The sequence below is a fragment of the Ahaetulla prasina genome, chromosome 9, assembly GCF_028640845.1.
Source record: "Ahaetulla prasina isolate Xishuangbanna chromosome 9, ASM2864084v1, whole genome shotgun sequence".
Lineage (NCBI taxonomy): Eukaryota > Metazoa > Chordata > Lepidosauria > Squamata > Colubridae > Ahaetulla > Ahaetulla prasina.
The window spans coordinates 13153551-13159550 of NC_080547.1; the positions used below are offsets into that span (position 1 = coordinate 13153551).

The window sequence follows — 6000 nt, forward strand, 5'->3', positions numbered from 1 at the left end:
GCTTGAGCAGGGGGTTGGACTAGAAGACCTCCAAGGTCCCTTCCAAATCTGTTATTCGATTAGTCTGCAAAGTCACTCTCCTTGATCGGTCAACACAGGTACAGAGGCCTGGTTGTCCTGCATCCATGGAGCCAAGTCAAAACGCCAATAATATTTGCCCGGTTCTTTGTCAAGGAACGGCGTCTCCTAAGCACAGCACAGCACTGTTTTAAGCACCCAGCTCCTGGGACCAGTGTCAGAGCTGCGCATGTGCGCGCATTGAAATCAAAGGCGAGTTTTGTTTGCAACCCCTTGATGGCTTGTGTTCAGTGTGGGAAATCAGAGCCAAGATATGGGGTTTCTCGGCTGCTGTCTCTCTCTGCTAAGTTAATAAAAGATTTGAATGAATCCTCTCAGTATTGAGGGCTATTCCTTTATCCTGTTGCCATAGCAATATCACACAATGCACAGCGACGGAACCAATGGGATTTGGGAGGCCTGTGCAACTCTTCCTCATCCTTTCCTGGAGATTTTTCTCCTCCCGTGCCCAACCATAAAGCCATTCACGATTGAAAGGGTTACACAGATTCTTCTTAAAACCAAGGTTCTTAATTTGGTTCATTTAAGCTGGAGACGCTTACAGAAGATTGTCTGGGGGAAAGAATAAAATCAGCCGATATAGTTGTGGCAGTTGCAGGTCTGATCTGAACTTCTTGAAAGGTGTGATGACCCGGGGCGTGACACAAAGGCAACACAGCCAGAGAACCGATATATGAGTTCCTTTATTATCACCAACTGTGCCCCCAATTGTCCCTTTCACCTTTCCGGCCTGGAGAGAGAGCTCTTCCACCAATCTGTAATAGTCTTTGGCTGGCAATACTTCAGTCCCAAACATTATAAGCAGAAAACTTCTAACAAAAAATCCGAAGGTAAGACAAGGTAATTAATCCAGCAGGGCAAGCAAAATAAGGAATTCCACAAGTAAAGTAGCATGGCAGTAAGTCAGTTGGGAGGACGCCAGGATTCAAAGAAACACCAGATAAACTCAGTGTTTGTTCCCGACAACCGCACCTCCCGTTTGCCTCTCCTTTTAAACTCCATCAGCAGCTGTGCCTTGTAAAGAGGATCGGGTCCCTTTCCTCCCTCGTAAGGCACGCAATCCACTTTGCTCTCTTCTCCGTTCCTCCCTGCGCTGCCTAGGATGAGGAGGGGGTGGGCCTTGGTCTTCATCTGAACCCCCCTCTCCCTTGTTCTACCTCTCCCCTGCTCTGCCCATCCTTTGCACTTCCCCAGTTTCTTCCACAGCCAACAGATCCACTCTCTCACTCTCCATCAGCCGTTCCTCTTCCCCTCCGACAGGGGCATGACAAAAGAATGGCTCAACCAATTGTCTTTCTGAGAACCCTTCACTAAGGAGGGCACACTTGGTCAAGAGAGGTGGCAAGGATCACCAGGTAGCTGTTGGTGTGGACCAGGATTTGCCAGAAGGAAGAATAAAGACAGATGAACTTAAACCAGAGCTTTTACACCACAAGGCAGAATTCACCTCATCAGCTCAGGAGGAGACCATCTCCTTCTCTTCCACCTTTTCTAAAGTTAAATCCTTATTTTTAGTCCTTGCTTTTCAACAGCCGCTCTTCTGGTTCATTCTTCTTCCAGACTATTTTTTTTGTTTACTGTGTTTGTTCACCTTCTTGCTCTGGGGTACAGTTCAGTGGTGGGATCCTTCCGGTTTAACAACCGGTTTGGTGATCGCGCATGTGCGCAGTTGAGGTTGTAAGGTCTAACAACCTTATATCGTCTAACATAAGGATTTTTAAAATCCACATGACATTTGACTTTCTTGTGTCACAAATATCCGTGCCGCCCAAAACTCGGGACCTGTTCTTCTTAACTCCAAAAGCTGCCTATTTCTCTGAAGTCCCCCCAACTCTTCCATCCAAACCAAACAGCAAGCCGCCGAATACAATTTCAAATTGGGTACACCCCAAGCCACCTCTTCCCTTTGCATCTTGTAACACCTTATATTTAACTTGTGGTTACTTCCCCTGCCAAACGATTTTAGATATATCCTTCTGCCTCTGTTTAAATGGTGCATCAGTTGTCAAAACAGGTATTGTGTGAAAGAAAAACATCCTTCCAGACAAGACACTCATTTTTATCACAGAGATTCTTCCCAGCAATGACAGTAGTAATTTCTTCCATCTTAACATATCTTCTTTATCTTCATTCCATGTCTTGATAGACTGATTTAGAAGACACATACAATTTATATTTGTCATTGGGTTGTTGTTTTTTGTTGCTGGCATTTTCCTGCAATTGCGGGGTCCGTTATTAACTGATCAATCAAGTACCGATCCATTGCTGGCAATAGGAATTGACTGAGTCCTATTGGCTTGTCACTTGAGCCTTATATAGTGGGCCAAGAGAGAGTGACAAACCCAAAGTCATCCAGCCAGTTTTCATGCCTAAGGGAAGATTAGAACTCACCGTCCCCCGGTGATTTTCCTCAAAATCACCCAGTTGACTTCATGCCTAAGATGGGACTAGAACTCACCATCTCCTGGTGATTGGCCCAAAGCCACCCAGTCAGTTTTCATGCATAGAGCAAGACTAGAACTCACTGTCTCCAAGTCACCCAGTTGACTTCATGCCTAAAATGGGACTAGAACTCACTGTCTCTTGGTGATTGGCCCAAAGCCACTCAGTCAGTTTTCATGCCTAGAGCAAGACTAGAACTCACTGTCTCCTGATGATTTTTCTCCAAGTCACCCAGTTGACTTCATGCCTAAGATGGGAACTAGAACTTACCATCTCCTGGTTTCTAGCCTGGTACCTTAATCACTAGACCAAACTGGTTCTCTTACATTTGTCATAGTGTTACCCAGGTATTTTACTGATTCATTAAATTTATATGCCACCCACCTCACTACTCTGGGTGGCTTACCTTCTTATCTTACCCTACCTTTTACCTTCTTCTCAATCTTAAAACTCGTTTTATTATCCATCCGTTCCTGTTTGGCCAACTTCTTTTCAATCCATACCCTCTCCCACAGAATTCTGAAAGGCGTGAATGCCTCATTGTCTGACACAACCATCTTGGCTTCCACCCACGAGTACACTTGTTTCCAGCAAGCCAAGGAAAATAACTGGTGGCGTTTCTTTGTCCCTGGGATCGAAAAGCACCCGATTTCAAAGCTAGAAGCAGAAAAAGAGAGACGCGCCTGCCTATCCCAAGCTTAAAAAGGAGGCACATAATGGTGCAGTGGAAAAGAGGAGAAGCAATCGGTGGGACAGGAGATCACGTTGGCCACCTGGGAATCTTTCTTGGTGTCCCCCCCTTTTTTTCACCTTTCTCTATTTGGGCTGTCCATGGCAGTTGCAGCCAGGGGTGGGCTGCTGGGGGTTCGCAGGGGTTCGTGAGAACCTCTAGCTAAGATTCTTCGTAGTTCGGAGAACCTCCAAATGGCTGGCCATGTCCGCCCCACCCTGCCCCTCCCAGGAGTCCCCACTTGGCCTGTTTTGGATGCAGGTAAGTGCAGGGTGTGCGCAGAGGCTCAGGGAGGGCGAAAAATGGGCCGACCAGAAATGGGCCTGTTTCTGGCCTCCAGAGGACCTCTGGAGCCTGGGGAGGCTGTTTCACCCTCTCAGAGGCTCAAGGAAAGCCTTCGGAGCCCAGGGAGGTTAAAAACGCCCCTCCCCCCCCACCGTGATGCAGGAGGCCAACTAGGCAACGCCCACCATGGCCACACCCACCCAGCAACTGGGCATAGAACCCCTCGCTATTTTTTTTTTCATCATTAATCATTAATTTTTATTTATTACTGATTCAGGCCTGCCCGATTGCCACTTCCTTTCTTCACAACCTCCCTCTCTACCCTCTACTACTTTCACATCCTTCATCTCCTTCGCTTTACTACTTCCTCTCCTCCTTCTCCACTCCTCCCTTCTTCCACCCTATCTAACCTTCTTATTCCCCTCCTCCTTCTCTACTCTTTCCTACCTACTTTCTTCCTCCTCCTCCTCTACCTACCTCCTTCTACTCCTCTCTCCTTTTCTTTCTGAAATGGCAGTCGAGCATCCCCAATATCATTTTAATTTTTAATTTCATATCTTCAAAAATTACTGTAACATTAATAATCAATCCATGTATCATTTTCCCCCCCTTTCCCCCCTCCTCCCCCTTCCCCCCCCCCCAGACTTCCCAGAGCAAATACCGGGTATTATGACCAACAAACACAAGCTAAAGTATAGAAAATATACATAACCTCCCACCTTTAAAAATTTAAAACTTTAGATCCCCTCACAATAAAAATAGATAGGAAAAATCGCTAAAATTTTTGAAGCCCACCCCTGGTTGTGGCCCCGTGCAAACAGCGTGTGACTCTCAGACGAAACGCGCTGGGAATGAAGTGTGTTTTCCCAGCTGGGCTCTGGATTACTCAAAGTCAACAGGCGTAAAGCAAGCCTGGAAAAATAAGGCAAGTGAGTGCCTTGGTAACAAGCAGGCTCATGTTGCATCTTGCCTAAAAACAGGTGAAGAGCTTCTGTGATTTTTTTTCTCCCCCACCCACCCACCCACCTCCGAAGAAGCCCAGAAATGCACAGCGAGAACTGAAAGGTAATTTAACAGAGGAGGAGGCAGCAAAGAGGTAGCTCATTTTACGGTACAACGGTAAAAAGCGAAACAGAACCCGACATTATATCTGCAATCCCAGGAAGCAAAAGAGGCAGCCTCCACTCCGGGTTCATAATCTAGCCGTGGGCCACTTAGAGCAGCGGTCCGCAGAAAAATGATGGTCCGCAGAAAAATTATTTGCAATTTTTAAATTGCACTAAATCAGGGGTCCTCAAGCTACGGCCCCTGGGACAGATATGTGCAATAAACGTTTGTGTTACTGCAGAGAGTCTCCCCCTTTGGGGTCTTTTTGTGTGGGTCGGAGGGGGGCAGAAATTCTGGCTCGGGGTTTGCTTCGGCCTCCTGGTGTGGGGCTTTGGGTGAAGGCTGGAGGGAAGCGCTACTGGTGGCAAAGAGCCAGAGGTCCTCGTTCCAGTAGGACAGCATCATGGCCTGGAACTGGCTGACCATCTCAGCCCACTGAGCCTCCAGGCGCCAGTACCTGGCCTTGCACTCCCGCAGGTCTTCCCTCTGCTTGGAAAGCCTATACTCCTAGTCCTCAGTGAGGTGCTTCTGCTGAGCCTCCTTCTTGGTCAGATCCAATTTGAACTGAGCCAGCTGTTTTGCCAATTCTTTCTTGTGGTGGCTGCTTAGCTCCAACAACTGCTTCCTGTTGGGGCCCTAAGGAGCCTGGGTGGGCAGGCAGGCGAGGAGGGGCTGGGAGGGGAGGGGCAAGTAGAGACAAGCGAGGTGCCTCTTCACGTGAGTGACATTGAGTTGGCCACGCCCACCCAGTCACATGACCACCTAGCCACGCCCACCCAGCCAGTCATTAGGCAGATCATATTAGTGGTCCGCGGGATTTAAAATTATGAATTTAGTGTTCCCTGAGGTCCGAAAGATCGGTGACCCCTGACTTAGAGGATGAGGTAAAGACCAACATTGGTCAGAACCTAAGGTGGTTTGCGCTGGATCCATGGTTTTATCTGGGTTACTTTTTTTAAAAAAAAAAGCCAAGCGGCTACCAGATAAACCTCCCAGGTTTCAGAGGGAGGCCCCATACGTAGGATATTACAGGTAGTCCTCGACGTACGACCACAAATTCGCCCCCAAATTTCTGTCGGGAAGCGAGACAGTTGTTAAGTAAGCTTGGCCCGATTTTCCGACCTTTTCTGCCCCAGTTGTGAAATGTAGCACTGCAGCAGTGGTGAGTTGCTACCGGTTCGCCCTAGTTCGGGCGAACCGGTAGCAGCAGTGGTGGGAGGCTCCGCCCACCCACCCGGACGTCATGAGATATAGTCTGTGCATGCGCAGAAGCATGCTTGAGTGAACTGGTAGCAAAGGTAAGCGAAACCCACCTCCTGCACTGCAGTAACCCGGTTGTTAAGTGAATCCTTTTACCA

General features: G+C 48.0%; 1 protein-coding gene across 1 annotated transcript in view; it reads left to right on the plus strand.

The window, feature by feature from the left end:
- GRIK4 (glutamate ionotropic receptor kainate type subunit 4) overlaps positions 1–6000 on the plus strand; it is a 494843-nt gene that overhangs the window by 347225 nt on the left and 141618 nt on the right. The window lies entirely within an intron of this gene.